Source organism: Thalassophryne amazonica, chromosome 1 (assembly GCF_902500255.1).
Source record: "Thalassophryne amazonica chromosome 1, fThaAma1.1, whole genome shotgun sequence".
In the NCBI taxonomy this organism is placed as follows: domain Eukaryota; kingdom Metazoa; phylum Chordata; class Actinopteri; order Batrachoidiformes; family Batrachoididae; genus Thalassophryne; species Thalassophryne amazonica.
In genome coordinates this window covers 37,316,413-37,341,960 of record NC_047103.1, presented here as the reverse complement: position 1 = coordinate 37,341,960, position 25,548 = coordinate 37,316,413, and the positions used below count along the sequence as shown (strand labels likewise).

The 25,548-nt window shown below is 40.1% G+C and overlaps 1 protein-coding gene across 1 annotated transcript in view; it reads right to left on the bottom strand.

The window, feature by feature from the left end:
• The window catches only part of esyt2b (extended synaptotagmin-like protein 2b), a 269,639-nt gene that overhangs the window by 56,324 nt on the left and 187,767 nt on the right, over positions 1-25,548 (bottom strand). The window lies entirely within an intron of this gene.

Sequence of the window (25,548 nt, the reverse complement as noted above, 5' to 3'; positions counted from 1 at the left end):
ACCGGCCCTGATAAACTGTCCGAGTACTCCAATGGATTTTACAACCCCAATTCCAATGAAGTTGGGACGCTGTGTAAAATGTAAATAAAAAGAGAATACAATGATTTGCAAATCCTCTTCAACCTATATTCAATTGAATACACCGCAAAGACAAGATATTTAATGTTCAAACTGATGAACTTTATTGTTTTGTGCAAATATTTGCTCATTTTTAAATGGATGCCTGCAACACATTTCAAAAAAGCTGGGACAGTGGTATGTTTACCACTGTGTTACATCACCTTTCCTTCTGACAACACTCAATAAGTGTTTGGGAACTGAGGACACTAATTGTTGAAGTTTTGTAGGTGGAATTCTTTCCCGTTCTGGCTTGATGTATGACTTCAGTTGTTCAACAGTCTGGGGTCTCCATTGTCTTATTTTGCACTTCATAATGCGTCAAACATTTTCAATGGGTGACAGGTGTGGACTGCAGGCAGACCAGTCTAGTACCCGCACTCTTTTACTTCGAAGCCACGCTAACACGTGCAGAATGTGGCTTGGCATTGTCTTGCTGAAATAAGCAGGGACGTCCCAGAAAAAGACGTTACTTGGATGGCAGCATGTGTTGCTCCAAAACCTGGATGTACCTTTCAGCACTGATGGTGCCATCACAGATGTGTAAGTTGCCCATGCTGTGGGCACTAACACACCCCTATACCATCACAGATGCTGGCATTTGAACTTAGTGCTGGAAACAATCTGGATGGTCTTTTTCCTCTTTTGTCCGGAAGACATGACGTCCATTTCCAAAACAATTTGAAATGTGGACTCATCAGACCACAGCACACTTTTCCACTTTGTGTCTGTCCATTTCAAATGAGCTTGGGCCCAGAGAAGGCAGCGGAATTTATGGATGTTGTTGATGTATGGCATTCGCTTTGTATGGCAGTGTTTTAACTTGCACTTGTAGATGTAGCGACAAACTGTGTTAAATGACAATGGTTTTCTGATCCTTTACACAATGATGTTGGTTTTTAATGCAGTGCCACCTGAGGGATCGAAGGTCACGGGCATTCAATGTTGGTTTTCGGCCTTGCCTCTTACGTGTAGAAAGTTCTCCAGATTCTCTGAATCTTCTGATTATATCATGGACTGTAGATGATGGAGTCCCTAAATTCCTTGCAACTGAATGCTGAGAAACATTGTTCTTAAACCGTTGGACTATTTTTTTCATGCAGTTGTTCACAAAGTGGTGATCCTCACCCCATCTTTGCTTATGAATGGCTGAGACTTTTGGGAATGCTCCTTTTATATCCATTCATGACACACAATTAGTGTCCTCAGTTCCCAAATGCTTATTGAGTGTTGTTAGAAGGAAATGTGATGTAACACAAATACCACTGTCCCAGCTTTTTTGAAATGTGTTGCAGGCATCCATTTCAAAATGAGCAAATATATGAACAAAAACAATAAAGTTTATCAGTTTGAACATTAAATATCTTGTTTTTGCAGGGTATTCAATTGACTATCAGTTGAAGAGGATTTGCAAATCATTGTATTCTGTTGTTATTTACATTTCACACAACGTCTCAACTTCATTGGAATTGGGGTTGTAAATCTAGATTAGGGCTTGTTGTTATACACCTAAATCTTAGAAGTATATTGCCAAAACTTGACTTAGTTAAAATCTGGGCTAAATTGACTGATACTGACATTCTTGGCTTATTTGACACCTGGCTAAATAAATCCATCACAGACAAAGACACTGCTATTAAAGGTTACAATGTTTTTCATTGTGACTGCCCCAGAAAAGGTGGTGGCATAGCAATATTGTGTTATAGCCACTATCAGACGAGCTAAGCACCCAAAATTATGGTGATGTATTATTCTTAAATGTGATTAAACACATTTCTGTGAACAGGGTTTTCATGATGATTTATGGCATTTTGATTGGACCAGGATCTAATTTTGAATGATATAAACATGGCCTGGAAGTACTTTTATGATGCTTTTAGCATTATTATAAATAGACACGTCCCTCTCCGCAAACTTAGAGTGAAGGGTATAAATAATCCTTGTTTCTCCCCTGAGTGGTCCAGTGGGATGATAGGCTAAGGTCAGAAATTCTAAATCCCAGGGTGATTGCTCAGAAATCACTTTACTTCCCTTTTTAAAAAGACTAAATTTGATTTTTATGTTGATAGCACTACTTGTAACCTAAATGATCCCAACAAGTGCTGGAAAGTCATCAAATCTTCATTTGGCGATGAAACCACAGATGAATTGCCTGCTTGCTTCGTAAAACATGCACATATTTTAATTGACAAATAAGCCATTCTTTATTATTTTAATGATCACTTTGTTTCTTCGCGATTTCTACTTGAGTCCTCACAGCCACATCAATTGAATGTGCAGTGGGGTTGCCCTCAGTCACCACCTATTAACACCATGGCTTCAGGATTTGATCTGACTCCTTTTGATGTAACCAAGGTCCACAGGGCTTTACAGCAGTTGGATTTAAGTAAGTCTGCCAGACCTGGAAACCTCAAGCCTTTCTTTTTGAGGTCAGCTGCAGACTTATAGCAGAACCTCTATGTGATATTTTTAATCTTATACTTTCTGAAAATGAGATTTTGAGAATATGAAGGTCTGTTCAAATTCTCCCCCTGCTGAAAGGTAGTGATCCCTCCATAGTTAACAACTATGGGCTGATTGCTAAATTGTGTGTTCTCTCTAAAGTTTTAGAAAAGCTGCTCGATAAACAACTTCAATTTTTTTTAGATGCATATGGGCTTCTCTCATAATACTTGTCAGGTTTTCGTAAACGGCACGGTACAATAACTGCTGCTGTTAAAGTAGTAGACGAAATCAGAGAGGCACTAGACAGCCGAAAATATTGTGCAGCCCTTTTTTATCAACTTGTCAAAGGCATCTGACACAGTCGAGCATGTTATCCTGGCAGACAGACTCCACAAGATTGGCTTATCTAACCAGGCTGTTAGCTGATTCTTGAATTATTTATCAGATAGAACACAGTGTGTCCAGGCTGCTGGGTCTCCTTCTTCTTTCCTCCCTGTTCTAAAGAGCATGCCTCAAGGCTCCATATTAGGGCCTCTGTTGTTCACAATTTATGTGCATAATCTTTGTGATAATCTGTCTAATGCTGTGTCCCATTTTTATGCTGATAATACAGTAATTTATTGTTAGTCTGCTTCAGTTTTAAAATCCCTTGAGTTCCTGCAGTCAGCCTATGATACTGTTCAGTCCCATTTGACTCAGCATAAGTTAGTCCTGAATGCAGAAAAATCAAAGACCCTGCTTCCATCTCACCTTCAGAGGTTGCCAACTGTTCATGGGGTTGAAATTGAAATGGTCACATCTTATAAATACTTAGGCATTATGCTAGATGAGAACCTGTCCTTTAAATTGCACAGATAAACTTGTTTCTAAGCTGAAACTGAAATTGGGCTTTTTAAAATACAAGGTCTGTCCATAAAGTATAGGTCCTTTTTATTTTTTTCAAAAACTATATGGATTTCATTCATATGTTTTTACGTCAGACATGCTTGAACCCTCGTGCACATGCATGAGTTTTTCCACGCCTGTCGGTGACGTCATTCGCCTGTGAGCACTCCTTGTGGGAGGAGTCGTCCAGCCCCTCGTCGGAATTCCTTTGTCTGAGATGTTGCTGAGAGACTGGCGCTTTGTTTGATCAAAATTTTTTCTAAACCTGTGAGACACATCGAAGTGGACACGGTTTGAAAAATTAAGCTGGTTTTCGGTAAAAATTTTAACAGCTGATGAGAGATTTTGAGGTGACACTGTCGCTTTAAGGACTTCCCACAGTGGGAGACATCGCGCAGCGCTCTCAGGCGCCGTCATCAGCCTGTTTCAAGCTTAAAACCTCCACATTTCAGACTCTATTGATCCAGGACGTCGTGAGAGAACAGAGAAGTTTCAGAAGAAGTCGGTTTCAGCATTTTATCCGGATATTCCACTGTTAAAGGAGATTTTTTTAATGAAAGACGTGTGGATGGGTCCGCGCGTCGGGACGCAGCCGGCGTGGTGCGGCGGCACAGGAAAAACACCTCCGTGTTGATAACCATTTGTAAAATCCAGGCGGCTTTTGATGGCTTTCAGCAGAGTGAGTATATGAGAAATTGTTTAACAGCTGGACATGTTCCAACTTGTCCTTAAGGCTTCCAACAGAGGTGTTTTTCCTGTGGCGGAGCGTCGCGGCGGCTGCGAGCCGACGCTGCAATCCGCCCGCACGTCTTTCATTAAAAAAATCTCCTTTAACAGTGGAATATCCGGATAAAATGCTGAAACCGACTTCTTCTGAAATTTTACTGTAGGTAGCAAGTGTTTTTCTTGGAATGCTGTGTTCTTTTTCAGCCATGCATACCGCCCCTTGTTAGGTCCAAATAACTCAATTTTAGTTTGATCAGTCCACAGCACCTTATTCCAAAATGAAGCTGGCTTGTCCAATGTGCTTTAGCATACCTCAAATGACTGTTTGTGGTGTGAACGCAGAAAAGGCTTCCTCTGCATGACAGCATCTCTTTGTGCAAAGTGCGCCGTATAGTTGAATGATGCACAGAGACATCATCTGCAGCAAGATCATGTTGTAGGTCTTTGGAGCAGGTCTGTGGGTTGACTATGACTGTTCTCACCATTCTTCGCTTCAGCTTATCTGAGATTTTTCTTGGTCTGCCACTTTGGGCCTTAACTAGTGCTGTGTCTGCGGTCTTCCATTTCCTCACTACGTTCCTCACAGTGGAAACTGACAGCTGAAATCTCTGAGATAGCCTCATGTATCCTTCCCCTAAACCATGATCTTGAACAATCTTTGTTTTCAGGTCATTTGAGAGGTGTTTAGAGGCTCCCAAGTTGCCACTTATTAGAAGAGATGCAAAGAGGGGAAACATTTGCAATTGGGCACCTTAAGTACCCTTTCTCATGATTGGATTCACCTGTGTAAGAAGGTCAAGGGTCAATGATCTTACCAAACCAATTTTGTCCTCCAATAATTAGTGCTAAATGTATTTAAATCAATTAAATGACAAGGGTGCCCAAATTAATGCACGTGCCTAATTTTGGTTAAATAATTATTGCACACTTTCCGTAAATACTAGAAACATCATTTCGCTTCTCAAATATCAGTGTGTTCATCTGCTATATTATATACTTAACCAAAATCTATGATCCAGACAACCAATGATTTATAAAGGAAAATCATGAAAATTATCAGGGGTGCCCAAACCTTTGCATACAACTGTGCCTGAAGCTTTTGTACAACAATCATTTCCACATAAATTCAGCATTATTTCATCATAAACGATGGAGGAAGCAATCAGAGCGACGCAGCTACACGGGCTGCTACCTGATACATTCACTGTGCATCGGCCATTTTAAAGCGTCACAAAATATTGCCCCCTTTCTGCTTAAAATGGCCTTGTTTCTGCTTAAAACTGACTTTAGAATGATATAAGAGGTTTTATCTTGTCACCTGATGGTTAATAATCCCATTAATCAATTTGATCACTTTGGGTGAAGAGACTGTCTCAGACGTGCTGCTGTGATCCAAAATGAAGCATGTGCAGTGAAGACAGGGTGGGACCAATGTTTGGGGGGACCATTCGGTTTGCGACACCGGGTGTCTCTGAACTAGCATAGCTCGATAAAGTTGTAGCTTTATTTGGTAAAAATAAAAAAGGCATCTCTATACTGGGGCATGTCTCCCAGTAAAAGGGGTCTAGTGACGCCCATGAAAGTAACTCAAAGAGTTCTGATCTGATTTGGACCAAACATGCTGGAATGACTGAGGGTGAACCAATGACAAAGTTATTTGTGTTTGACAAAAGCAGAAACCCAGGCCAAACTTAGCCCTTGAACTTATATCGAGGAGAAATTTATGACGACTCTTCCCAAGGAATTAGTTAAGAATGGTTACTACTAGAGGTGGGAGAAAGTCACTGTCAAGTCATTCTGAAGTCATCAATCTGCAAGTCCCAAGTCAAGTCTCAAGTCAGCTTGCAAACAATTGGTGGTCAGCATGACTTGAGACTTGACTTGGGACTTGTTGATTCATGACTTGAGAGTGACTTGATGGTGACTTAGTCCCACCTCTGGTTACTACTAAACACATGTGAATTCATATACAGTGAGGAAAATAAGTATTTGAACACCCTGCAGTTTTGCAAGTTCTCCCACTTAGAAATCATGAAGGGGTCTGAAATTCTCATCTTAGGTGCATGTACACTGTGAGAGACATAATCTAAAAAAAATAAAAATAAAAAAAAAATCCGGAAATCACAATGTATGATTTTTTCATAATTTATTTGTATGTTACTGCTGCAAATAAGTATTTGAACACCTACCAACCAGCAAGAATTCTGGCTCACACAGACCTGTTAATTTTTCTTTAAGAAGCCCTCTTATTCTGCACTCTTTACCTGTATTAATTGCACCTGTTTGAACTTGTTACCTGTACAAAAGACACCTGTTCATACACTCAATCAATCACACTCCAACCTGTCCACCACAGCCAAGACCAAAGAGCTGTCTAAGGACACCAGGGACAAAACTGTAGACATACACAAGGCTGGGATGGACTACAGGACAACAGGCAAGCAGCTTGGTAGAAGACAACAACTGTTATGATTATTTATTAGAAAGTGGAAGAAACACAAGATGACTGTCAATCTCCCTCGTTCTGGGATTCCATGCAAGATCTCACTTTGTGGGGTAAGGATGATTCTGAGAAAGCTCAGAACTACACAGGAGGACCTGGTCAATAACCTGAAGAGAGCTGGGACCACAGTCACAAAGATTACATTAGTAACACATGATGATGTCATGGTTTAAAATCCTGAAACGATTAATCGAGTAATTCGAATAATTCGATTACAAAAAATGTTCGAGGCAAGCTTTGTTTAAAGCTGTAGTACATATGCCAGGCCTGTAGGTGGCACTGTAACGCCCCCACAAAAAACCGAGACGAAGACCGTAGAGCATGCCCATAACTAATGTAAGCTTTAATGTAGCAGGCGATGCTACAAGTTTATGCATTCATGCACTTATTAGGCATTTAAAGTGAAGCAGTGTGTTTATATATATATATATATATATATATATATATATATATATTTTAGAACGTGGTTTGCTCCACTGGCTGCTCTCCACCTCCGCAGATGAAGCGAAAGGAAGCGCACTTTATATTGATCATGTTTAACTATTCAAAAAAAAAAAAGCCTATATTTAGATTTGATAATTTTGATCAACAGGCTGTAGAGTTAATTTATCAGTGCAGCTGTTGTGGAAATGTTGCACTCCACAGGCGTTTTTTTCAAAGGCTTTGTTATTCGCCAAGTATCCACAGAAAACAAGGAATTTGACTTCGGTTTGAGCTGCTCTGTACGACATGTAGACATATACACTAAACACTGAATAAATCACAGTAATAAAAAGTGCAAATGAAATGTGCAATAAGAAAAAAAAGAATGTCCTGTCCGCAGACTGAAGATTTCAGAGCGCCTGGGCTTATGGTTTGGCAAAGCTCCAAAACTCTTAATAATGTGAAAAATAAATAATTATCTGGAAAAACAGAGAGAGACAACATCCTAAACTTAAAAATCTGCATGATGGCACAGCGACATTGTGCCATTGCTCAGAGAGAGCCCTGCCAATACTGATATTGTTTAAAAATACAAAAGTACTTTTTTATCGGATTACTTGATTAATCAATAAAATAATTGATAGAATACTCGATTCCAAAAATATTCGATAGCTGCAGCCCTAACTGGATTTATTTCGCCGTGTAATGAGTGGGTGTTGCACCTATACCGCTTTGTTGTTTTAATTGCACTGATCCTGAATTCCAAAACATTCCATTTAATGTCAAATTATACTGATGTAATAAAGCACCCTCAGATGGCCAAATCCATGGCAAATACACTGCTGTAGTCAACCCTTGTATATGCTCTTGATTAGAGCAAAGCAGCGTGCTTCTCTTTAATTTGCTGGTGTGTCTCTTATTCTTACAAACAGGAAAACATCTGTGAATCATGTGGTCAAAGACTGTACAAGAATCAATGCTCTGAATTAATTTATCTGTCAAATCGCTATAATAAATGGGTTTTTCAGGAAGCACAGTCCATTTTGTCAGAAAGCTCCCACCCACGGCATTGACATTTCAATATACCTCCCTGTACACACTTCCACAAGCCACAACTAATGGATACAACATTCCTTTTTAGATTTTCTGTTAATCTGAGCAAATAAAGTTTTTATTGTTACATTCAGTAAGGCAGAACTATGTTAAGCAGCATGTATGTTTCTGTGTTGTGATGTTTTCTTGCTGTGAGGCAACAGTGCTACTAAGCCACCATGCTGTCTTCACTGAGATTTGCAATGTTATATTTTAAAATGGCTGAATTTTGCCAATCATATGCTGGGATAGACTTCCTCATGATCCTTAAGCAGGTATAGATAACAAATGCCAGACTTCATTTATTAGTTGAGCTTTGGAAATGGGTTCCACCCATGTCAGAGTCTGTGGCCTCTACTGAGTGATTAATCAAACTCAAGATACTTGATAGGAAACTGGCTATATACACACAACTGTGGCGTGCATGCAGTGGACGTCCGTGCACAACAAGTTGGCTCAGTTTCCTGTTATTCTACAACCCCTGGCAAAAATTATGGAATCACCGGCCTCGGAGGATGTTCATTCAGTTGTTTAATTTTGTAGAAAAAAAGCAGATCACAAACATGACACAAAAACTAAAGTCATTTCAAATGGCAACTTTCTGGCTTTAAGAAACACTATAAGAAATCAGGAAAAAAAAATTGTGGCAGTCAGTAACGGTTACTTTTTTAGACCAAGCAAAGGGAAAAAAAATATGGAATCACTCAATTCTGAGGAAAAAATTATGGAATCATGAAAAACAAAAGAACGCTCCAACACATCACTAGTATTTTGTTGCACCACCTCTGGCTTTTATAACAGCTTGCAGTCTCTGAGGCATGGACTTAATGAGTGACAAACAGTACTCTTCATCAGTCTGGCTCCAACTTTCTCTGATTGCTGTTTGCCAGATCAGCTTTGCAGGTTGGAGCCTTGTCATGGACCTTTTTCTTCAACTTCCACCAAAGATTTTCAATTGGATTAAGATCCGAACTATTTGCAGGCCATGACATTGACCCTATGTGTATTTTTGCAAGGAATGTTTTCACAGTTTTTGCTCTATGGCAAGATGCATTATCATCTTGAAAAATGATTTCATCATCCCCAAATATCCTTTCAATTGATGGGATAAGAAAAGTGTCCAAAATATCAACGTAAACTTGTGCATTTATTGATGATGTAATGACAGCCATCTCTCCAGGGCCTTTACCTGACATGCAGCCCCATATCATCAATGACTGTGGAAATTTACATGTTCTCTTCAGGCAGTCATCTTTATAAATCTCAATGGAACGGCACCAAACAAAAGTTCCAGCATCATCACCTTGCCCAATGCAGATTTGAGATTCATCACTGAATATGACTTTCATCCAGTCATCCACAGTCCACGATTGCTTTTCCTTAGCCCATTGTAACCTTATTTTTTTTCTGTTTAGGTGTTAATGATGGCTTTCGTTTAGCTTTTCTGTATGTAAATCCCATTTCCTTTAGGCAGTTTCTTACAGTTCGGTCACAGACGTTGACTCCAGTTTCCTCCCATTCGTTCCTCATTTGTTTTGTTGTGCATTTTCGATTTTTGAGACATATTGCTTTAAATTTTCTGTCTTGACGCTTTGATGTCTTCCTTGGTCTACCAGTATGTTTGCCTTTAACAACCTTCCCATGTTGTTTGTATTTGGTCCAGAGTTTAGACACAACTGACTGTGAACAACCAACATCTTTTGCAACATTGCGTGATGATTTACCCTCTTTTAAGAGTTTGATAATCCTCTCCTTTGTTTCAATTGACATCTCTCGTGTTGGAGCCATGATTCATGTCAGTCCACTTGGTGCAACAGCTCTCCAAGGTGTGACCACTCCTTTCTAGATGCAGACTAACGAGCAGATCTGATTTGATGCAGGTGTTAGTTTTGGGGATGAAAATTTACAGGGTGATTCCATAATTTATTCCTCAGAATTGAGTGAGTCCATATTTTTTTTTCCCCTCTGCTTGGTCTAAAAAAGTAACCATTACTGACTGCCACAATTTTTTTTCCTGATTTCTTATAGTGTTTCTTCAAGCCAGAAAGTTGCCATTTGAAATGACTTTAGTTTTGTGTCATGTCTGTGATCTGCTTTTTTTCTACAAAATTAAACAACTGAATGAACATCGTCCGAGGCCGGTGATTCCATAATTATTGCCAGGGGTTGTAGCACTAAGCAGGGATGACTGTGTCATTTGTACACTTCGTGGGGTTGTTTTAATACATTGTTAGTCAATGCAGGCAAATTAAACAGTAATAGAGAATTCCTAATCCTAATTCGCAGGTTGGTACTATCACCATCTATTTATCTACATAAATAGAAACCCATTACTGTATGATCAGTTGGATTTCAAAATAAATCAATAATGCAATATTTGTCAGGCAAAGGAAGTGAACTGGGGAAGGGCACTGAGAACAAAGACCCAACAAAACCCAAAAATAATGTGTGAAAGAACCGATAAAAGGACATATCCCAGAGGCGATAAATAACTAATAACTCAACAACTGAACAATAAAGAAAGTACACAGAGACAAGACTTGAGGACCCAACAAGCTTAATTTAGGAACCAAAAATAGAAATACTATGTGGGCCATGGAAGACTAACAAACTAGGAAAAATTCTGAATAACAAACAAAACTGTTTAAAAAAGAATGCAAACAGTAAAAAACCTACAAAAAAAAAAAAAAACGAAGGGGGCAATTAAAAACAGAAATGCAGAATAGAAACGTGAAGAAAGAACTTGACTGATCAAAGGACAAATGGATCAAAGAACCCCCCTGAGTGTATAGTCGTGAGAACTGCAGAAAATAAAAAACAACAACAAAAAAAAAACTACACTGGGAAAAAAAAAAAGCTGCTAAATTCAGCTGGCGGGTTGGACAACATGGCTCGCGCTGGTGCATTCAGTGGCATTTGCTTTAGCTGCGGATGACCTTGGGGTTTGCAGGTGCTGGTTCAACCGGCTGCTGATGACTTTGGAAATGTGCTTTTCTCAGAAGTTTCTGATGACATTAGTTGTGGCTGCGTGAATTTCTCCAGCGGTTCAGCTGGCAGATTGGACAAAGCGGATAGCATTGGCACTGCTTCATCCAGCGCCACCAAGGGCTGTGTAGGTGGGCGTGGCAGGACTGCTTCTGACTGTGCTGTGTGTGCAGCTGGAGGCAGAAGTGGAGCAGCTGAAACCCGTCCTGAGAAATGCTGAGGAGTCAGGATTGGCGATTCCCGGCGCTGGCACGCTGATGAAGGCAGAGCAGGTGTCGCCTGCTGCTGTGGTAACATGAACTTTCCTGATGGCCCTGCAGGGGATGTAACCGTTGGGGTCAAGTCAGGCAGCATAAAAGCTTCCATTTCCATAAGCAAAGAGGTTGTAGATGCCACAGGCTTTAACAGAGGTGCATGAAGCTTTCGTGGGACCGGTGTAGGTGCAGCCAGTGTCAGTGCAGCACATGGCTGCGGAGCCGACCCTCCAGGCTGATTCTGCTCAACTGGTTTCTGCGCAGAAGAATGCCATAGAACTGGTGCAGGTGGCTGACAAGGCATGATCGGTGTGACCAACTGAGGGGGCGTGACTGCTGCCACAGACAGTGTGATTACTTGCGGTGTATCAAGGCATGAATCATAAATTTCAGATTCAAAAAGAAAGTCCATCGGATCCTCGATGTATGGTGGAACCCGACCTTGCTTGAACAGAGCTTTGTGTTTGCCAGGTCTGGGTAAGCAGACATGATCTCTGGCTGGACCTGCAGGATCTGGTCTAATGTAGAAAAAATTTGGCACCTGGTCTGCTGATATGGACTATCCAAAAATTCATAAAATAGGCCCTGAATCTTGAAAAATATAGTGGCTGTGTTCTGTAGATCAGAACCTTCTGTCTCTGATGAGGTGTCATTGTCAAGGTCCACCCATTCGGACTCATCGACTGCGAGCAGGTGGCTGGATGGCAGGAGCAACTCGGGCAGTCTTACCCAGGCTGGAAGGGTCCCAGCAGCGAATAAACCATCCAGATCCTCTAATAGTACAGCAGATAACGCTAAGAATAATTTAAATCCGGTTACAAGCACCAAAATTTGCCTGTATACCTTTTGGTACATATTGTAGAAAAATAACGTTAGCCATTTGAATTTTCAATAGGCGGCCAACTAGGGGTCAATTGAATAACTGCATAGGGGTAAAAAAAAAAAAAAAAAAATGTTCCAATCATATTGAAAGCTATACCACATTATGTGTCCGATCACAATGATTCCAAAAAGGTATACTTTATCTATAACTGAATGTTCTGGAGTTATGGGGTAAAAACAGCAAGAATGGTGACAAAGGTCAATTTCAGTTTGTACAGGGGTCAAAAGTTAAAGTTGCTCCAGTTTTGGTAAAATGTGGTGCAAATTATTGGTTGAACTAATAGGATTAACAAATGGAATAGTTCTGACTGTGGTGAATGTTTGGTCTCCAAAGTAAAGGTCAAACAATGTCGACGTCCATTGGATTCTATGACATTTGACATATGTTACCCAGTAACATAACTAAGCATAACACATGGTGCAAACTATTCCTTTTTAAAATCCTACTAACTCAACTAATATTTGCATCATGTTTTACCATAATTGGAGCAACTTTAATTTTTGACCCCTGCACAAACTGAAAGTGACTTTGTCACCATGCTTGCTGTTTTTACCCAATAACTCCAGAACATTCAGTCACAGATAGTCCAAACTATACCTTTTTTGGAATCTTTGTGATCACACACATAATGTGGTATAGCTTTCAATATGATTGGAACATTTTTTTTTTACCCCTATGCAGTTCTTCAATTGACCCCTACTTGGCCCCCTATTGAAAATTCAAATGGCTAATGTTATTTTCTAAAATATGTACCAAAAGGTATACAGTCAAACTTTGGTGCTTGTAACCGGATTTGAAGGACTCCTCTGCAAATATTCTGTTATCTGCTGCACTATAATTCTGGGAAGAACTGGTGCAACCAGATGTTGGCCTCACCCAAGTCCAAAGTTTTGTCTAGAAAATCAAAATTTTGCTTCGGGTGTCACAGGAGTGAAAGCACTTAAAGAAAAATTTAATTTTGGGAAAAAATGTCCTTAATGACAGCAATGTCCAGATCCATGGCTGGGTGTGAGTCTGCTGCATCCTGGTACTGGCCAGTTCATTGTCAGGATTCAAGGATGCTGGGCATAGAAGGTGGTAGGATGCAAAATGCAGACTGACAGACAAACAATGGGATAAAAAGGCTTTATCGAATATTCTGGCAGAAGATTCGTTACACAGTTTGGCAGTCAGCGTACTGACAATATTATTCAAGTTGTATAAAACTCAGTCCTATAGCTTTTCATGTCTCTTGGGCCACTTTATTATTTAATCTGGTGTATAATGTCAAAACTGTGGGCAAAACAAGAGGAAAAATAGTCCACCGTCATCAAGACATCAATACATTCACCCAACTTGAATTATGTAAGCAAGCCAGTAGAACATAAAATGCATAGAGTATATTGCCTTTTAAGGCCTTGTCACATCTTGACTATTTAGGTTGCGTATGACAAACCATATTAAAAACTCCAGCACACGCTGCCACACGTCTAATAAATTAATGGAGCTGTCACACCTTGACAATTAACAAGCGTATGCCGACAGCTCCGTTTACACCCAGTGGTTTGAGTCGGTATTGCACGGCATGGTGCACGTCAGAAACAGAGTAATTCAACATTATTTCATTTTTTATTTTCATATATATATATATATATATATATATATATATATATAATTTTCAAGTGCAAGTCACAGACTTAAGGTACAAAAATACAAAATTACAGTTTTGTTTGTCTCCCCCCTTGTAACAAAAAACCAAACAGGACCCCATAACTGCCCTTAACTCCCTCCCTCCTCCCCAACCCATGATCCTCTAATCTGTATGAGCAATGAAAAAAGTCTGTTTTAGGTAAATTAAACATGGAGATTAATTGGTTAAAGCTCGCAAATACACCATCAAAGTACAGGTCTTCCAAATTATGAAGGCCCTTGCTGTTTAGTATTGAATACTGTGGGTCTATTTTTGCTGGTTTTATTTCATTTTTTTTTTATCTTGGTGGACCATTTCCATTGTGTACAAAATGCTGATGACTGGACTGGCTTTGGGAAACACTGCCGTGAATGAATGGAGTGCTGTGCCTCTTTAAATGTTGAAAGTGCGGGTTGCTTCCTGATCAGGTCTGATGATCAGGTCATCACAGACCTGAGTAATGAAACGCTGTGATGATTTAAACTTTTAAAGCAGGTGATTTTTAAGATCAGGTGTTATCTGTCCATGTGATCGGTCAGTGTGATCACAGACAGCGACGGCGCTTTAAATGTTTAAACAGCGCATTAATCAGGCGTGTTCACCCTAATCAATCAATCAGGTCGTCTGACGATCACACCGACAGCAACAGCGCTTTAAAAGTTTAAATCATCACAGCACTTCTGTGTGATCAGAGCACGTGACACGGGCTGAGAAACACACCTGCAACAGAAAAACCACAGAGGAACTTGCTTTAAAATGCTACATTTCCAGCCATAAATTACAGTATTTTCCAAGGTCATTTTCAAAAATCAGGAGCTTTATGTGGATTCATGTCCCTCTGTGATGGTGAATTGGACAAATACGAGGTCTGTTAGAAAAGTTTCCAACCTTTTTATTTTTTCAAAAACTATATGGATTTGAATCATGTGCGCTTGCATCAGCCAAGTTTGAACCTTCATGCGCATGCGTGAGTTTTTTCATGCCTGTCGGTTGCGTCATTCGCCTGTGGGCAGGCTTTGAGTGAGCACTGGTCCAGCCCCCTCGTCGGATTTTCATTGTCAATGGCTGAGTGACTGCCGCTTTGCTCCATGAAAATTTTTTCAGAAACTGTGTGAGACAGCCAGGTGGAAACCATTCGGAAAATTCAGATGGCTTTCAGTGAAGATTCTATCGGCGTCACACAGATTAAGGAGGATTACAACCGGATTAATGACGGCCCACAGCGGCGGAGGGCGCGCCACGCTTCGAGCGGCCATCGACAGGCTGAAACAACCAGATCATTTCCAAAGTGAAGGCTGTGTTAATCCGGGACGTCATGTGACTACCAGAGAAATCGCAGAAAATGTGGACATCAGCACTTTTGCGGCACATTCCACTGTTACAGGACATTTGGTAATGAAAGACGTGCGGAGGTATTCGCGCGTCGGGACGGAGCCGCTCATGGCGCACAACAAAAAACACCTCCGTGTTGGAAGTCTCACAGGACATGTTGTGGCATGCCCAGCTGTTACACAATTTCTCGGATACTCACTCGGCTGAAAAGCCACCGAAAGCCGTCTGAATCTTCCGAATGGTTTCCACCTGGCTGTCTCACACAGTTTCTGAAAAAATTTTCATGGAGAAAAGCGGCAGTCGCTCAGCCATTTCCCTGACAATGAAAATCCGACGAGGGGGCTGGACCAGTGCTCACTCAAAGCCTGCCCACAGGCGAATGACGCAACCGACAGGCGTGAAAAAAACTCACGCATGCGCACGAAGGTTTACGCTTGGCTGATGCAAGCGCACATGATTCAAATCCATATAGTTTTTGAAAAAAATAAAAAGGTCGGATACTTTTCTAACAGACCTCGTATGAACAGGTCAGATTTACTCCGTGTGTGAATGAAACAGTCGATCTGCATGAGGACTGCAGATTTCAGCCAATCAGTGGCCAGCATTAAGGGACAGATTTAGACTTATGAGTAAATTACAAGAAAAGTCTGCCAAAAATCACATAACGTCCAACTTATGTCCCGCATGTGCAAGACATATGAGTCACACGCTGGCACTTGCTGAAAATTTTCAGCATGCCCAAAATTTTTTGAGGAGCTCAGCTTATGAGGACGTACATCAGTGAGCTTCAGCGTGTTTCAACGTGTGTCAATGTGCTTCAACTTGCTCTTAACTTATAAAAACTTACCCTTAACTTATTGGATTTATGCCAGCGTTTGTTTAATACGGTTGGCATATGCTGGCTAAATCGTCAAGGCGTGACAGGGCCTTTAGTCACGTTGTGTGCACCATCATCATGAATGAAAGCCCACTGCCTATACAACCATCATATATAAATCCTCGGCCCTTTGGGATATAGGTTCATCTCACAGCTATCTCATGCATGTTCAGAACATCTGCCTGATTTGGCATTGATGAAGGTTTCGTTAAGGTTTCTTCAAACAATCAAAAATCTCCTGAGGGAGTTTCTCCCTTACCAGTGTGCTTACTCATGGAGTGGGTAAGGTTTAAACATTGCTTGTGTGTGTTGCTGTACAAAAAAACTGAATTGAAACAGGATGGCATAGTGGCTTATTGGTTAGTGTTATTACATCACAGCGAGAAGATCATGGGATTGCTTCTTACCCGGTCCTTTCTGTGTGGAGTTTGCATGTTCTCTCCGTGTTTGCATGTATTTGTTCCGTGTGCTCCAGCTTCTTCCCACATGGAGGTTAGGTGAATTGGAAACTTTAAATGGGCCATAGTTGGGCATGTGAATGTGTCCCTCTGTTTAGATGTGGCCCTGTAGTTGACTGTGGTCTTGTCCAGGGTGTACCCTGCGTCACACCCTATAACTGCTGGGATAGAATTCAGCTCCCCCACCCACCCACCCAATTGGCACAAGCAGATATTGAAAATGAATTAAGTGAAATACCAGTCAGTCTACAGTACCAATTTATTGGGAGCTGTTGGATCTTCATGACAGATCTCTTCGAGTTTTTATACCTTTTGACTAAAACTGGGGAAAAGGGTGATAAGCCATCCCCAGCTGGTCTGAAATTAATATCAACACCATCTCATTAAAGACAGCCAGCACTATAATCTTGCAGGGATTTGTTTCAAATTCAGTGTGCTTAACTGTGGACCCAACATGGCTCATAAAAATTGAATGCTGTTCTAATACTTTCTGACTGCACAGTAGGTTTTCATCTAATCTTAACTGTCCTTGTTTACGATATATGAGATATAATTTACCAACCTTCCCTAAATCCTGCAGAAAAGCTTCAGCCTTCAACACCAGCTTGGTTCAAGTAAGCGGCTGTTACCCAATTAGATTTCTTTTTGAACTCTGCAATAAAATTCCTCATGGAAGATGGTTGGCTTACACTTAAATCAACCTACAACCTCGTAAGCAGGCACTTGAGGAAGTGTTGGTGTTTTTAATTCCTCTTTTTTCACCTCTTCTTTATTCCGTGGGATAAGGAAAACACTCCATCATGGAAGAGACATCACTTTAAGGGTGATTCTTAGACTACGGGAACTTATGTCCTTTGATCATATTGTATGAAAAACAGAAAAAAGGGGAAATTTCACACTTTTACAGTTATCTTTACAATGAAAGTGTGTTAAGAAATTTGTTCTAGTAGTCTATGATGACTTTTTCACCTTTTTTCAGCATCATTACATGCAAATATTGCCGTTTGTGCTTGTCCCACTCCCAGACTTTTGATCTTCAATGATAAAAATGAATGGTAAAGAAATGTTTTTTCTAATGTTTTAAAATATCTCTGAATAAAATATCAGTAAAATAATCAAAACATAATTGGGGTATTCAATGTCATACAACTGTTGTGATTTTTTAAACAAAATGTAGTTGTCCCACATTACTGCCGTAATTTCCACCACAACACTGTAATGTCCCTTTAAACTGTTTGTATGAAAGATTGTTTGGGTAGTTTCTATGGAGATAAACAGTGACATCAGAGCACATGTATATAGCGCCAAATCACAACAAACAGTTGCCCCAAGGCGCTTGATATTGTAAGGCAATGGTGTGGTGAAAATTACATTTACAAGGCCAGTAGTGCCCGTAGTTAAAGAATCACCCTTAAGCGTGAGTAATGATGGTGTTGAAGTTAAGGTGACTTAATTTGGAACTGCATGATGAGAATGTGCAATACTCGCAGAAGATTAAAACCTGCACTGGGCAGATATTTTACTGGAGGACGGCAAATAAAATCACAAGCTGAAATTACATTTTTCTTTCCGTATGCCAGTGGTTCATAAAGAGGGGGATTTTTGTGTATGCCTTGGCTGCACTGTTTTTAAAGATATACTAAACAAATGGGAGAATTGAAATATTTATATATTTTTAATTAAAATATTATGCATAATATTTATATTTTAACTATACTCAACAAAAATATAAACGCAACACTTTTGGTTTTGCTCCCATTTTGTATGAGATGAACTCAAAGATCTAAAACTTTTTCCACATACACAATATCACCATTTCCCTCAAATATTGTTCACAAACCAGTCGAAATCTGTGATAGTGAGCACTTCTCCTTTGCTGAGATAATCCATCCCACCTCACAGGTGTGCCATACGAAGATGCTGATTAGACACCATGATTAGTGCACAGGTGTGCCTTAGACTGCCCACAATAAAAGGCCACTCTGAAAGGTGCAGTTTTGTTTTATTGGGGGGGGGGATACCAGTCAGTATCTGGTGTGACCACCATATGCCTCATGCAGTGCAACACATCTCCTTTGCATCATCCGTGAAGAGAACACCTCTCCAACGTGCCAAACGCCAGCGAATGTGAGCATTTGCCCACTCAAGTCGGTTACGATGACGAACTGGAGTCAGGTCGAGACCCCGATGAGAACCACGAGCATGCAGATGAGCTTCCCTGAGACGGTTTCTGACAGTTTGTCCAGAAATTCTTTGGTTATGCAAACCGATTGTTTCAGCAGCTGTCCGAGTGGCTGGTCTCAGACGATCTTGGAGGTGAACATGCTGGATGTAGAGGTCCTGGGCTGGTGTGGTTACACGTGGTCTGCGGTTGTGAGGCTGGTTGGATGTACTGCTAAATTCTCTGAAACGCCTTTGGAGATGGCTTATGGTAGAGAAATGAACATTCAATACACGAGCAACAGCTCTGGTTGACATTCCTGCTGTCAGCATGCCAATTGCACGCTCCCTCAAATCTTGCGACATCTGTGGCATTGTGCTGTGTGATAAAACTGCACCTTTCAGAGTGGCCTTTTATTGTGGGCAGTCTAAGGCACACCTGTGCACTAATCATGGTGTCTAATCAGCATCTTGGTATGGCCACACCTGTGAGGTGGGATGGATTATCTCAGCAAAGGAGAAGTGCTCACTATCACAGATTTAGACTGGTTTGTGAACAATATTTGAGGGAAATGGTGATATTGTGTATGTGGAAAACGTTTTAGATCTTTGAGTTCATCTCATACAAAATGGGAAGCAAACCAAACGTGTTGCGTTATATTTTTGTTGAGTGTATATACTGATATTTATGTAGTTACAGTGCAACCCGAAACTGACAGTGCTTTACTTTTTCACATTTTATGTTAGTCTTATTCCAAAATGGATTCAATTAATTTTAATTCTCCAAAATTCTACTCACAACACCCTATAATGACAACATGAAAAAGATTTTTTTTTTTTTTTTTTTTTGCAAATTTATTAAAAAAAAACTAAAAAAAAAAAAAAAAAAAAAAAAAAAATCACATATACGTAAGTATTCACACCCTTTGCTCAATACTTTGTTGATGCACTTTTGGCAGCAATTACAGCCTCAAGTCTTCTTGAATATGACGTCACAAGCTTAGCGCACCTATCTTTGGGCAGTTTTGCCCAAACCACGTTGCAGCACCTCTCAAGCTCCATCATCTTGCAAGGGGAGCGTCGGTGCACAGCCATTTTGAGATCTCTCCAGAGATGTTCAATCAGATTGAGGTCTGGGATCTGGCTGGGCCACTCAATGACATTCACAGAGTTGTCCTGAAGACACTCCTTTGATATCTTGGTTGTATGCTTAGGGTCACTGTCCTGCTGAAAGAGGAACAGTACCTGAGGTCAAGAGTGTTCTTGTGCAGGTTTTCAAACAGGATGTCTCTGTACATTGCTGCATTCATCTTTCCTTAAATTCTGACTAGTCTCCCAGTTCCTTCCACTGAAAAACATCCCCACTGCATGATGCTGCCACCACCAGGCTTCCTCCAGATCTCTCCAGAGATGTTCAGTTAGATTCAGGTGTGGGCTCTGGCTGGGCCACTCAAGGACATTCACATAGTTGTCCTGAAGCCACTCCTTTGATATCTTGGCTGTGTGCTTAGGGTCACTGTCATGAAGAAGAACCGTCGCCCCAGTCTGAGGTCAAGAGCGCTCTGGAGCAGGTTTTCATCCAGGATGTCTCTGTACATTGCTGCATTCATCTTTCCCTCAGTCCTGACTAGTCTCCCAGTTCCTGCCGCTGAAAAACATCCCCACAGCATGATGCTGCCACCACCATGCTTCACTGTAGGGATTTTGTCTGGATTCCTCCAAACATGACACCTGGCATTCACGCCAAGGAGTTCAATCTTTGTCTCATCAGACCAGAGAATTTTGTTTGTCATGGTCTGAGAGTCCTTCATGTGTCTTTTGTGGCAAACTCCATGTGGGCCTTTTACTAAGGAGTGGCTTCCGTCTGGCCACTCTACCATGCAGTCCTGACTGGTGGATTGCTGCAGAGATGGTTGTCCTTCTGGAAGGTTCTCCTCTCTCTACAGAGGAATGCTGGAGCTCTAACAGAGTGACCAACGGGTTCTTGGTCAGCTCCCTGACTAAGGCCCTTCTCCCCCCACTGCTAATTTAGACAGGTGGCCAGTTCTGGCCTTTCCCAATCATGTCTAATCAATTGAATTTACCCCATGTGGACTCCAGTTAAGCTGTAGAAACATCTCAAGGATGATCAGTGGAAACAAGATGCACCTGAGCTCAATTTTGAGCTTCAAGGTAAAGGCTGTGAATTACATACATGTTCTGTTTCTTAGTTCAGACATGTCAGATAAAGGAAATGATTAAATGGTCAGGTGAAGCTGAAGGGTTTTAGCCATGCCAATGCTCCCCAGAACCATTTTCTGCAGTGACTTTGCAAGGAGAGATAGGGAGGATGGAGGCAGCTGTTTATCCAAGTCTTTACAAGCTGGACAAAACCTATCTTCATATGCCAGCAACTTCTGTGCTGTGTGAGAGAGTCTTTTCCAAAACTGGAGAGGTAGTAACAAAGAAGAGGACAGACTCAAGCCTAACACCACTGAAATGAGCTTTGGTTTTAAAAAAAAAAAAAAACCGATGCCCCCAAATCTTGTTCATTTTGTACAACTATGGTCATAGCAGTTCCTAGTTACACAAGCATTTCTCAATTTACAGGGTGGAAAATAAGTATTTGACCCCCTGTCATTTTTGCAGGTTTTCCCACCTACAAAGAATGGAGAGGTCTGTAATTTTTATCGTAGGCACACATCATCTGTGAGAGACAGAATCTAAAAAAAAATAAAATCCAAAAAATCACATTGTATTATTTTTAAATAATTAATTTGCATTTTCTTGCAATAAGTATTTGACCCCCTAGAAAAACAGAGCTTAACAATTGGTACAGAAACATTTGTCTGCCATTACAGAGGTCAGACTCCTGTAGTTCTTCACCAAGTTTTCACACACTGCAACAGGGATTTTGGTCCACTCTTCCATACAGATCTCCAAATCTTTCAGGTTTGGAGTTTCAGCTCCCTCCAAAGATGTTCTATTGAGTTCAGTTCTGGAAACTGGCCAGGCCACTCCAGGACCTTGAAATGCTTCTTACAGAGCCCCTCATTAGTTGCCCTGGCTGTGTGTTTGGGGTCATTGTCATGCTGGAAGACCCAGCCATGACCTATCTTCAATGCTCTTACTGAGGGAAGGAGGTCTCGCAATGCATGACCCCATCCATCCTCACTTCAATACGGTGCAGTCGTCCTGTCCCCTTTGCAGAAGAGCAACCACAGAGTATGATGTTTCCACCCCCATGCTTCACAGTTGAAATGGTTTTCTTTGGGGTTGTTGTCATCCTCTAAACATGGTAAGTGGAGTTGATGCCAAAAAGCTCTATTTTGGTCTCATCTGACCACATGACCTTCTCCCATGCCTCCTCTGGATCATCCAGATGGTCGCTGGTGAACTTCAAACAGGCCTAGACATGTGCTGGCTTGAGCAGGGGGACCTTGCTGCCCTGCAGGATTTTAAACCATGACAGCATCATGTGTTACTAATGTAATCATTGTGACTGTGGTCCCAGCTCTCTTCAGGTCATTGACCAGGTCCTCCTTTGTAGTTCTGAGCTTTCTCAGAATCATCCTTACCCCACAAAGTGAGATCTTTCATGGAATCCCAGACCGAGGGAGATTGACAGTCATCTTGTGTTTCTTCCACTTTCTAATAAATAATCATAACAGTTGTTGTCTTCTACAAAGCTGCTTGCCTGTTGTCCTGTAGTCCATCCCAGCCTTGTGCAGGTCTACAATTTTGTCCCTGGTGTCCTTAGACAGCTCTTTGGTCTTGGCTATGGTGGACAGGTTGGAGTGTGATTGATTGAGTGTGTGAACAGGTGTCTTTTATACAGGTAACAAGTTCAAACAGGTGCAATTAATACAGGTAAAGAGTGCAGAATAAGAGGGCTTCGTAAAGAAAAATTAACAGGTCTGTGAGAGCCAGAACTCTTGCTGGTTTGTAGGGAGTCAAATACTTATTTTATGCAATAAAATGCAAATTAATTATTTAAAAATCATACAATGTGATTTTCTGGATTTTTTTTAGATTCTGTCTCTCACAGTTGAAGTGTACCTACGATAAAAATTACAGACCTCTCCATTCTTTGTAGGCTGGAAAACCTGCAAAACTGACAGGGGGTCAAATACTTATTTTCCCCACTGTATATCTCTATTATATACTTTATTTTATGATGGAACGATCGCATTATAACAAGAATATTATTAATGTCTTTAAATGAAAATATAGTCAAAAATTTCAAGATGCACATCAAACCTTTATTATTAAACATACATAACAGTGCCTCACTGTTTCATAACATCTTGCCCTTTACTGTTCCACGCAAATGCTATGTCAAAGATTGGCCAACAGATGCCACCATATTTAACTGTATCAAATGCTTCGAAAACACTGAATCATTTCAACACAATTGCTTCATACTGATTCAGTGGTTCAAAATGCTTCAGTTTCACCGTCACTAATAATCAGCAATGAAATACATCAGCGACGAGTAATTATTATTGCATGTGCACGGATAGTGTTACAATCATGAATACTTTGATGTTGTGTTGCTAACCAGGACATTAAATGATGTGTGATATGTCCTGTAAACACTAACTTACAGAAGCAGAGAGTAACTCACCTGCACCTCACACAACATCCAATCCCATGGGTGCCCATCCCTGCTTCCCTGTCAATGCATTCAAATCAACAGTTTCATCCCTTTCTATTATGTCTTTCCACAGATTTTGACTCCTATTTTTTTTTTTGGTTGTGGTTTGACGCCATGATAAAAGTAGTTTTTTTTTATTTTACTGCTTTACAGCAATTCATGCCCATTTACCGTAGTACTGAATAAGCATATGACTGTCGTAAAATGTTTTTTTTACGATATCTAACGTGCACTTTCAAAACAGATTGATTTATATGAGCGAAGCGTCACACAACAGCGAGAAGCTCACTCATGGTACAGGGCATCCTAAACAGGAAGTGCCAAAATTCAAGTCCACAGTAAAACAGGAAATGTTCAAATGTCAATCATTTCCTAGATTGACAGATGAGATCCCATGGAATCTTGCGGGAACTTAGTGGCAAGCTCACACTCAAACAGGAAGTGCCAAATTCTCAGTCACAGTGAAACAGGAAATGTTGAACAAATTCTACCCTGCAAAGCATTTCTTGAGCAGATTTTAAAAGATATAGATACATACTGTTCATTTTGTTCCTCTCTCCCAGAAACTGTACCACATCTTTTTTGGCATTGCTCATTTACCAAGAACTTTTGGAAGGACATTACTCATTTCATAACAACCCACTTTTATAAAAACTTTAGAATGTTTTATGAACATATTATTATTATTAATCATATTATTAATCTACTCATTACTATGACAAATGTAAATTCTCACAAAAAAACAAACATATTCTCTATCTAGATTAACTGATTCCATCTGCTCAAAGTGATATTAATTAGTGAAATCACCTGGTGGAGTCTGGCTGCAAAGAAAACCTGTACCCTCTTGGCCTTTTCTGGAACAAGTTGCCCACCCCTGATTTAGACCCCTGTGTAATTGTTCAATTGACCCCTACCTGGCTGCCTATTGAAAATTCAAGTGGCAAATCTTTTTTTTTAAAGAGTTAATGTCTATGGATTATTTGTGCCAAATCTGATGTTTGTATCACCATTTGCAGGATTCCACTCTAAATATTCTCTTATCTGCTGCACTATATATGAGATGTAAGATGCTGCTCCTCAGTGTTTCTCAATTGCCCTCAAAAGTATTGGAACACTTAGTATTTCACACATCTGAATTTGTTTATTTCCATTTTAAATACATTTTTTTTCTAAAATTATCTTCCTTAACTCAAACTGAAAGCAAATCTCTACAATTGATATAAATGAATAAAAAATATAAAATCCAGCTTCCTGATGGAGTGGTGTAGAGGAGGATTTTCTTAAAAACAAGACCTGAAAGTTCAGCTACAATTTGACAGAAAGTACATTTACAGATAAAAGCCTAGATTTGATGTTTTGGTGAAAGAAACTTTTATATTTCTTAATAATTGATGTAAATAAAGTCTAAGACATATTCAGTGACTTGGAAATGTTCATGTTTCCATCCCCTGACTTGTGTGAAGAAAACTGGCAATAAAACTGATTATTATTTACAGGTTTTATCAAGTTTTAGAGATTTGCTTTCAGTTTGAGGAAGATAATTTTATAAATTTTAATTATTTATTTTTTTGTATTTCATGTATTTAAAATGGCATAAACAAATTAAAATGTGTGAAATTCCAAGTGTTCCAATACTTTGGAACACTTCCTAACTTTATGATGAGTGCAAAATGAGTGTGGTATTATTACTGTTTTGTTTAAGAATGTTTAATTTTCACTGTTGCTGCACTTTGTGTCAAATCATAGTCATATCGTATATAATATTGATATGAAACTTCAGTAAGGTATATCTTCTATTATACATTCCAAATCTAAGGTGGAACTCTACTTGTGTTTATTGAGGTACACCTAAATATCTTTTTAAAAAAAAGAAGAAGAAAGAGTAGAGCCACTTAGGTGCCTGGTCTTAGGAACCAGAGATGGGAAGTTGAAAAGCTTTTTGATTCCATGGGAACTCTCCCTACCCACACAGCAGGTCAAGAATATGGACAGCATGTATATAAGTGACATTTACATGACAATTTATATGACAATATTGAGATACGATAATTTGGCCATATTGTACAGCCCCACTGTCAACTAGCTGAAAACGTTGAACAT